General features: G+C 40.3%; 1 non-coding gene across 1 annotated transcript; it reads right to left on the bottom strand.

The window, feature by feature from the left end:
* Positions 1-570: 570 nt before the first annotated feature.
* On the bottom strand, positions 571-643 carry TRNAK-UUU (transfer RNA lysine (anticodon UUU)). The gene has a single exon. It is a non-coding gene; the product is annotated as a tRNA-Lys (tRNA).
* Positions 644-9,315: the final 8,672 nt, after the last annotated feature.

Raw genomic sequence — 9,315 nt, 5'->3', positions numbered from 1 at the left:
GATTCCGTACACAATACGAAATCCTTAGAGAAATATTGGCTACAGAACCCTATCCTGTGCGTGTCCGACACGCTCTTGGGCGGTTTTTTAAATATAAGAAACGAAAACGGGGAAACGACCATGCGGGAAGCAATCCCTGCCGCCCATGGCCACCCGCAACACGAGGGGCATCACAGGGTGCAATGAGTTGCCGGCCGCGCGGCCCTTTGAGAGACTAATAGGCTAGTTTTTGTCAAACTTAAAACCTAAAATTGCTAAAAGTGGCTCCGAAGCCGAAACGTTTCGTGTGCTCTGCCTACCCAATTTGGGAATACCGGCGTGATGTTTGTGTGTGTCTCCCAAAAGGTCGAAACTAGTCGGACCGTTCCTGAAAAATAAATAGTAACAATCATAAGTTGAATCGTTTAATTTTATTAAGTCAAAAGAGTTTGCTGCATTGAGTATCGGAATGATGTTATCTGAACTTAACAAAAAAAAATGCCCGAGAAATTACGTGTTTTTTTTAAATCTAACAAAGAATAAAAATACAAATTGTTAAAACAACAACAAAAAAAATACAAAAAGCTATGCCGCCCGAACAGGGACTTGAACCCTGGACCCTTGGATTAAAAGTCCAATGCTCTACCGACTGAGCTATCCGGGCTGTGACGAGAGAGTTGAAATAGCTTTACACTTGCTACGAGTTCACACTCGCAGCACTTGAACTAATAAATGACATCTTATCACTTCACAACTTTGGCAATAATTAAAACTTCGTCATTATTATAATAACTGTTTTAGTAATACTTGCCTAAATCGATAGAAATGACTGTTAGGTATTATAGAATGAGTCATAAGCATGTTGTTTGTCCGATTTAAATGTACTGAAGTAATATCGAATACCATATTTTTGTGTTTTAATGTCGTCTTCGACATTAGTGATGTCATAACCTAGGATAGTTTTATCTAGATCAGGTGAACCGTCTTCTTGTTTGTCTGCTATTACATTAAAAAAAGCAAGTGTTGGTTATCACCATCATCATCCCAGCCTATATACGTCCCACTGCTGGGCACAGGCCTCCTCTCAGAATGAGATGACTTGAGCCTTAGTTCCCACGAGGGCCCAGTGCGGATTGGTCCCAAATCAAAGCTAACAATTAAGTGCTTTTCACCATCCATTGATTAGTGTTAACTATGGCGGTTAGGTGTGATGCCGTCTCTATTTGTTTTGTTCGAATAGACGGAGACGGCATCACATTTAACCGTCGGTTACCGCTAATCAATGGATGGTGAAACAGCCCCTTGAGAGCGTGTCGGACACGCCCGAAATAGGGTTCCGTAGCCATTACGAAAAAATTACGTTATGTATCTGTTACAAGGACTTCGTATTTTGTACGGAATATTCCATGTTTAGGTATATTTTATACCTTAGGCTGCTATTTACTCTTAAACTACTAATAATTCTCAAGAAAACTTAACGGTTATAGTTTTCCTTGTAGGTAAGTTTGATATAGGTACTTACTACCATCCTGATTTTTTTCAAATATTTTCCACCCCCGGATTTAGATTTTAGAGGGGGGCGATTTTGCAAACAAATCATTGAATCGAAAAATCGTTTTTGCAATCCCCTAATGGTTTTAAAAGACCTATCCAGCGATACCCCACCACACTACATGGTTGGATGAGAAAAACCAAAATCACCCCCACTTAAACGTCTATGGGATTTTTTTTAAAAATTTTTATTGTACCATTTGTCGGCATAGTTTTTAATTTTTTAGGGTTACCTCCCATAGACGTAAAGTGGGGTGATTTTTTTTTCTCGACATCTCATATTGTGGGGTGTTGTTGGATAGGTCTTTAAAAACCATTGGGGGGCTGCTAAGACAATTTTTCTATTCGGTGATTTGTTTGCGAAATATTCGACTTTCGAAGTGCAAATTTTCATTGAAATCGAAAATTAAAGCGGCTAAGATTGCTTGAGAATTATTAGTAGGTAGTTTAAGAGTAAATAGCAGCCTAACGTATAAAATATACCTAAACTTGGAAGATTCAGCAGTACACAATACAAATTGCTTAGAAAAATATAATTTGATTTTTTGTAATGGCTACGGAACCCTATCCTGGGCATGTACGACATGCTCTGGGCCGGTTTTTTTTTTTTTCCTTTTTCTTATTATATCCATGCTTACCATCTCACGAATATAAATTTTACTTTCTTTCTTTCTTTCAAACACACAAACATTCAAAACACACACTTTCGCATTTATAATATTAGGATGGATAGTCTTATTTCTTCAGATAAAAAAAAATAACGATTTTCAATATTTTTGCATAACTACACCCTTTTACTGAGGCCTAAAAATCAAGAGCAATAAAGAGTAATCAGTAGTGAACCTTATACAAAGACGATATGGTTCAAAATGTAATGGCGGAAACAATCGCCTTGAAAATGCACGTTTTGCCAAACGCAGAAACCTGTAAGGGAATTGGTTACGTATTTATTTGGATCAACGGTTCATTTTACTTGTATTTGTATAATGCTTAGTTAGTAATTGTTTTAACAGACCTTTTTACCTTTTTACCTAGACGTGGTTCACCAGCTTTATTATTTTGGATATTATTTCAAAATTCTTAAGATTATTTATTCAATTTTGAACATGAAACTACCGTGAGACTCACTCATATTAAATATAATGACCCGGATAACTCACGTCTTAAATCGAGTTTAGCTCGACATGTTTCGGGCTAATCCGTAGCCCTTCGTCTGCGGAGCGCGCAGTGCGCGTGTTGCAGCAGCCGCTGAGTCGCGTTGCTCCGAAGACGAAGGGCTACGGATTAGCCCGAAACATGTCGAGCTAAACTCGATTTAAGACGTGAGTTATCCGGGTCATTATATTTAATATTATTTATTCAGTAAAAAATGTGTACTTTATAAAGTACTTTCGGCCGTTATTCTTAGTGTTTTGGTCCTTTATAAAGTACGCGAGGGCCCACGAAGATACGCCAGCAGCGTGGCGTACCAACATATCGGGTTGCCTAAATCTTTTTACGTGATGCCAGACCTCGTGTACACTAACAATCAGATCCCTATTTCACCAACGTGAGAATTGTCTGTGGCATATCTCGAGCGACAGGTTACAATTTTGAGAATTATTTTCTCTATAAATGCTTATAAAAATAACAGTAGGTATTTTGCTGTCGGTAAATCTTGACATGAGATTAAAACTGTTAGGCTTGCGTATCAATTATTGTAGTGTTTCGTGGTTAACATATGTATATAGGTACGCATATTACCTATAGCCCCGTAGATTCGAGAGACGTGAGTATGACGTACCTTCCCGGAGTCAGTTTATTTAAGGCTATTATATCGTAGCAGTATTTTAATTAGTGAGATGAGATTAACGTTTATTTTATAAACCAAGTCGAAATCGATCTGCTAATAAGTACTGGATATAACTGCAGTTTTATACCCTGGGCTTACAAGTCCGATTCGCACTCATTTCATTATTAGATTTTTAATTACTGCCCATTTTTTTTGGCCAAACACAATCCAAGCCCAATTGTCTGCTGAAATACGCCTGATTAATTTATGACACTGATAAGATGATGATTGTGATCTACGGCGTGTCATGTCTTGATCAATCCAGTGGCTTCTGGTGCATTCCACTGGACGGAACCCTCGCGTCAACAAGACTGCACGTAACGACCGGGGCGACTTAGGGTTGGCTGCCATCCATTATATATACATCATCAGACGTAGGACGTCTACTGTTGGACATAGGCCTCCCATGTAAACATACGTGTTAATTAGGCAAATAACTGAAAACTTCAGACACCCCAACTGTACTGTGATCGCACCCATTATGAGTTCCATTTGAGCATAACGGTAATGGGACTTTTGGGACAATAATATGATAAAAATATTAGTGCCACTAGTCCCATGGGACTACTGGGAGTAAATCGTCTCAGTTGTCCCATCAATGGGACAAGTCAATGGGACTAGTGGGATAGACGGATCGTCTCAGTTGTCCCATGAGACAAGTGGCACTAATATTTTTATCATATTATTGTCCCAAAAGTCCCATTACCGTCATGCTCAAATGGAACTCATAACTGGTGGGATCACAGTAGGACACTTTTTAGAAAAAAATGTGCGGTATGGTTATTATTGAAATTAAATGTTTTATAACTCGATATTACATTATTTATTACAGCAAATTTGCTGTCACTACATCTAAAAGTTGAAATACGCTCTTCATTAGTTTAATTTTAAATTACTAGCTTTTGCCCTGGGCGTCGCCGGCGTGCAATTCGGTTACCGCGCGCTGTTCCCTCGGGAGCTGTGGATTTTTTTCGGGATAAAAAGTAGCCTATTTCACTCTCTGGCCCATAAACTATCTCTATGCCAAAAATCACATCAATCCGTCGCTACGTTTCGACGTAAAAGACGGACAAAAATAAAAACACACAAACATGCACACTTTCGCATTTATAATTAGTATGGATTCACTTTAATGACGAGTATATCGAAAATATACGTACTCTGTTTTGTTAAATCTATAATTCTATTTTACTTCTCTAAGGGGCTGTTTAACCATCCTTTGATAAGTGATACCTAACGGTTAAATGTGATGCCGTCTCCGTCTATTCGAACAAAACAAATAGAGACGGCATCACATTTAACCGTCAGTTAACACTAATCAATGGATGGTGAAACAGCTCCTAACTCAACTATCTTATCTTTATTTATTGTAAGTGATTTTAATAGAGGGGTTCCTAATCTTCTTAATCGTCATGAACATTAAAAAAGCATCAAGAATAATTTTCCACCAGTTTCAAGCAGGGCTTGTTAACGTTACAGAGGTAACGTTACCAACTTTTTACCGGTATTTGAAGCCCAGGTTTCTAGCCTGCGCTTCAGAACTGTGAACTACTAATATTACATGTGAAACAATTATTTTTAGAATAAAAAAAAACATTTTTATATTTGACCAGAAAGTTTGACCTCGTATAGTTTCTATCAATGTGCTAGAAGGTATATCCCGATATGATTATAACTGAGCCAAAAGTGCTTCTGCATCCTGGAGGAAGGTGGTAACCCTAGTCCAGACCGCCATTGTCATTGCTAAGATTGCTAGCTTCCGACCGCTTCCCGGTAATGACAATCGAGAACTGGCAATACCCACTGATCGGGCTTCCTGGCATTGGACTCTTGGTGCCTCATAACCTTCGATGTATTATCGATTACCATCCCAGCCTATATACGTCCCACTGCTGGGCGCAGGCTTCCTCTCAGAACAAGAGGGCTTGGGCAGTAGTTCCCACGCGGGCCCAGTGCGGATTGGGAACTTCACACGCACCATTGAATTGCTTCGCAGGTTTGTGCACGGTTCCTAACGATTAATCAATAAAAAATACTGCATGACATGCAAAGTTAACCAAGGCAAATTTCAAAATACAACAATTGCAGTTATCTATGCTTCCCTAAAAAGTTGGAACATCATATCCTCTGGCCAGAAGTCGGGACGCAGGATCATTACTACTGCCTGGTTGGCACTTGGATTCTAAAGGACTAGATAATTTATAAAAATAACCCTCCTTTGGCCAGTCGGGTAAAAAAGGTAGGTATGATTGTACTTACGATTGCCTGATAAAGATGAACGTGGCAGGTTGTTAACTGTAAGCAACAGTTGCCAGTGTGGACGTTTTGATCCCTTGATTACAGATGTGCAAGTTGCGGAAAGTTTTCAAAAAGTTGGCAAAGTTCTCGGAACTTTCTGGAAATTTTCACAAGATAATACTTATAGGAAACGGAAAATTTCAATCCCCATACATAATTAACGAGAAGTTTCCGAAATTTTCCTATATGAAAAACTCCGCAATTTTAGAAAGTTTCCTTTGGCACAACAGTTGTGGTCGTTTAGTAATAATGACATGTTGCTTTGGAGACAGTACCCTATACCTTTACTTTTTACTCCTATGACTTTTTATTGAGGACATTTTTTCAGAGAATCCAGTTACGAGGACCACTTGATCCTGAAAATTAGCACATATAAATAGGTATTTTGAACTTCTTAACGAAAACACACGGCGTCTGGCAGCTGTAAGTGCGGGATCAAAAATTTACGAAAAATAGGCATTGTACACAAACCTGTTGTAATATTTAAAGAAAGGGAAGGAGTCTTGTGATGCAACTGCGCCATAACGTTTGTCCTTGAGGGGCGCATTCAATACACCCCATTACTGTCTCCCTTAAGAAAACGAGTATTTATGACAAAGAGCTCATTGTGAGTGCGCCAGTTAACCCGCATCCCTCGTTTTCCGTTTTTTAAGTAGGTATTTTGTCTATATTTAAGTTTGATGTTTTTAGGGTTCCGGAGCTAAAATGGCGAAAATGGAACCCTTATAGTTTCGCCATGTCTGTGTCTGCACCTAAGAGTAAATAGTAGCCTAAAGTATAAAATATACCTAAACTATGGAAGATTCCGTATAAAATACGAAATCCTTAGAAAAAATGGGCGTGTCCGACACGCTCTTGGCCGGTTTTTTTAAAATAAATATGGTCCATAGGAGGATGATGTTGCCAGTGTCTATAGTAGGCTCTGCCGTTGTACGGTAAAAAATGCTAGAAAACGAAATAGGAGAGGTAATGGTGATGAACGATGACAGCGCGAATTCAGTTGATTTCCTCATTTAAGTTTTATTTGCAATTTTATTATTATGTTGCTGTTAATTCATGTGTGATTATTTTTTGTGTTAATATTTAGATTGAAATCATAATGTACACCTCGCCGGACGGAAACAATTACAGCGTATCACAATAGTTATTTTATTTACAATCACAATAATAGAGTGTCAACAACGAACTATGCACGTACGCGAGATGGCACGCACCTGTCGGGATGTTTCTCTGTCCTCTAATTCATTTATTTATTGAAAAAAGTACCTATACTTACATTGAATTTTGTCGGAAAATCCTTCCCTCGTTCCCCGTCATAACCAGCATTCAAAAGTAGCATAAAGGTTACATTAGGGTTCATAGAGCCACCCGGCTCCCGACCAGTACCGCCTCGACTTTCAAAGTCAAAGTCAAAGTCAAAATATAACAAGCACTTACGAATGTCAAAAAAATCTACCACCGGTTCGGAAAAACCTCTGCTTAGAAGAATCCGGCAAGAAACTCAACGAGGTATATATTTTTTTTAAAACAGATTTACAATATTTTTAAATGATACATCACAAGTATTTAACACAACTTTATTTTTAACACAGTAGGTTCGCTTCCGGCGTTTACTCGTTGTCGACGTTGTCGTGGTCCATGAATTTCCTAGTAGTCACTATGGTGGCGAGCAGCGGGCTGTCACCGAGTGGTCCATGCGCCGTCCGGAGTTGATGTAATGAGGCCATACAAATCCATATGAAGAATATGTGGCGATTACGCCTATTATTGGTTTGCGTTAATTATTAAGTTGTTGTTTGTTCGTGTAATGTAAACATAGTCGGATCGCTCGGTTATTTATGCGAGTGCATTGATACACACCGTCGCCGGCTTTCGGCGAACTTCGGGTATCCTCGCAGATTTCCGCTACGCGTAAAGAGCCGGGCGCCGGCCGACCGCATACGGGTTTACCCGACCTAAACGCGAGTATGCATAATAACCAACCAGAGGCGTCCGGGCATTCACGGGCCAACCAGGTGTGCTCCGGATTTACCCGAGCGTCGACGAAGCACACCGAGCGTGAGCCGGCCAATTGTATCCGTGCCGAGTTTGCCCGGGCGCTGGCGGAATGCGCCGAGCGTGCACCGGCCAATCGTATGCAGCAACAAGTCTGCCGTAAATGGCCGCATGCTGTACGAGTGCGCACGGGCACGCCCGAGCGCCGACTCCGTGTACCATCATAGGAGATCGGTTTTTCGTGGTTGTCGCTGTCAAACCTTTCTCGGAGTCGGACGCTGCGCTTGCGCCACTACCGTTTGCCAACGCGATACGCAATTGCTTACGCGATTTACGCTTCTTGCTTTTTGCTATTTGTGCTTTTCTTTATCTGACTTTTCCGTACTGTTAATTCTTCTGTGCTGTGATTTTTACCTTCTGAACTATCGTACTTTTTCTGTATTTTTATATTATACAGTTTACGTGGGAAGAGTTCGTTTTTATTATTATAAACGTTTAGATATTCCCACAGTGGTGACCAGTGAACTAAGAACATAGTGCTTAGAAGAATTTTATAAACTATGCATAATAACGCGGATAACAGTGCGCGAGATCGGGCGAGTAATGGTAGTACGGAACATAAAGAAGCGGTAGTTTATCGTGTGGGTGTTAAGGTTCCGCCATTTTGGCCTGACAAACCTTCTTTGTGGTTTGCCCAATTAGACGGACAGTTCGCTTTGTCAAATATTACTTCGGATACGACAAAATTTTATCATGTCATATCGGTTTTGGAGCCCAGATATGCAACGGAAGTCGAAGATATTATTATTAACCCGCCCGACGCAAACAAGTACGAGGCTTTAAAACAACAATTAATAGCTCGTTTATCTGCATCAAGAACAGAGCAATTAAAGCAGTTGATGATGAAAGAGGAGCTTGGGGATAGAAAGCCCAGTCAGTTCTTTCGTCATATTCGCAGTCAGGCGGGCGCAGATTACCCCGATGAATTTATTCGGACATTATGGTCGAGCCGATTGCCAACCTTGCTTCAGAGCATTATTGTGACGCAAGAAGATATGCCGTTGGAGAAGTTAGCTTTGCTCGCGGACAAGATTCATGAGGCTACATCGAATGGTACTCCTCATGTTGCTGTTGCTTCGACATCAGCGTCATCACCGGCACCTGTCTCTGTTATTGACGAGTTGGGTCGCAAAATCGAGGCTCTGACTAAAAAACTCGACGCGATGTCAACACCTCAGAAACATCGCGACTCCAGGGCAAGGTCAAAGTCACGCAACAAACGTGACAAATCGTCCAGGAGCCGTTCCCGTGCCGGGGCCAAGCGTCTTTGCTGGTATCACTACAAATTTGGAGAAAAGGCAGCTAAGTGCATCTCGCCATGTAGTTATATTTCAAAAAACTAGCTAGAGAGTCGCTCGAAGCGACTACCGATTGTGCGTCTGTGTCAAGCCGTATATTTGTGACAGACGTTAAAACTAAAGTGCAATTTTTAGTCGACACTGGGTCAGACTTATGTGTTTATCCTTTAAGTTATTTGCGTGGGCAAAAGCGTCATAAAACGAATTATGAGCTTTTTGCCGCAAACAATACAGTGATTGCTACTTATGGCTCAATAAGTTTGTGTTTAGATTTCAATTTACGCCGAAATTTTTCTTGGCGAT

The sequence above is a fragment of the Choristoneura fumiferana genome, chromosome 6, assembly GCF_025370935.1.
Source record: "Choristoneura fumiferana chromosome 6, NRCan_CFum_1, whole genome shotgun sequence".
Lineage (NCBI taxonomy): Eukaryota > Metazoa > Arthropoda > Insecta > Lepidoptera > Tortricidae > Choristoneura > Choristoneura fumiferana.
Note: the sequence above shows the minus strand (reverse complement) of the source record. Positions and strands in the feature narration are given on the sequence as shown.